This window comes from Gadus morhua, chromosome 14 (genome assembly GCF_902167405.1).
Source record: "Gadus morhua chromosome 14, gadMor3.0, whole genome shotgun sequence".
Classification (NCBI taxonomy): Eukaryota; Metazoa; Chordata; class Actinopteri; order Gadiformes; family Gadidae; genus Gadus; species Gadus morhua.
The window spans coordinates 26,510,984-26,512,396 of NC_044061.1; positions in this window are offsets into that span (position 1 = coordinate 26,510,984).

Here is a 1,413-nt window from a genome sequence, read left to right on the forward strand (position 1 = left end):
CAGTGCGAGCAGTCAGCCAGTCATGTGACCCTGCAGCTGACTGCTGCTGCTGCTGCTGACAGGGATGAGAGAAAAACATGGAGGACAATGAATGTGTGTTTATGCCTGTGTATGGGCATGTGTGTGTGTGTGTGTGTGTGTGTGTGTGTGTGCGTGTGCGTGTGCATGTGCTTGTGTTTGTGTGTGTGTGTGTGTGTGTGTGTGTGTGTGTGTGTGTGTGTGTGTGTGTGTGTGTGTGTGTGTGTGTGTGTGTGTGTGCATGTTTGTGTGCATGGGATTTTGTGTGCAGTTGTACTGATGTCTGTTAATATTTATGCTTCAAAGGAAAGCATAATATTTCATATTATATGATAATAAGATAATGTATATAGAATAATGCCTATTGAGTATTGACACATGGGTTGGGGAGCCTTACAGTCATGAAGTATTTTTAACTAAAAATATAATAAAATATTATTGAAATATATAAATGATAATATATATTTTTATTGCTACTCTCCCTTAATGAGGATCGTTTGGTTTTAACAGAAATACAGTGTTAAGGCCATTTGACTGATCTTTCTCTATAATTACCTGCACCTTTCAAAGAAGATAACTTTACAATTTGATCTACAAAGTCGTTTGTCTCAGAAGACAATCGTAGCAATCGTAAAACCAAAATGTAAGATCTCTAGAACTGTACAATTGCCATCACTTATATTCTGTCACTTGACTTGACACCCAACCATGATGTGTAATCAGTGTGGGATGATAAGCTAGGTTAACTGGTGCATAGCCCCCTTCTCACCACCACCTGCTGGGCCAATCAGAGACGAGCTATCTGAGGCCTCCAGGATGGTGTCCTGTTTGTTTTGTTCAGTTCCATAACACAACTGGTCCATTTATAGAAAGATGAGGTATAAAAGATTGAAAGTACAGACAACACTGTACTTGAGATGTGCGGTCTCATCATAACGACTTCTCAAAGACAAACGATAAAAAAGGGTGTCTTGTCCATGAACTTGCCTGCACTACAATATCTGTTGTGTGTGCTACTGCTTGGCTATTTTTAGATCGAATAGATGTGATGTTATAACACATAAAAAGACACACACGCATGCACACTCACTCACCAACACAAACCCACACACACACACACCCACCCACCCTCACTCACTCTAACACATTATTGTCTCATAACATCATTACAGGTGAATGTCTTCCACTGAGGGCTGTACAGTAGGATTAATCTGACGCTTTGCCCAGAGGTCATAATAATCTTAAAGCCGATGGACGCCCAAGACGACTGCTTAGCGATGGAGAAGGATTGGCCTGTGGCCGCGCCCTTCACATGGGGCGGGTGTGTGAGTCGGCCTGGGGGAAGCGTAGAGCAACTCAGAGAGAGGATCCAGACAGACAGAGGCCGTCAGCATC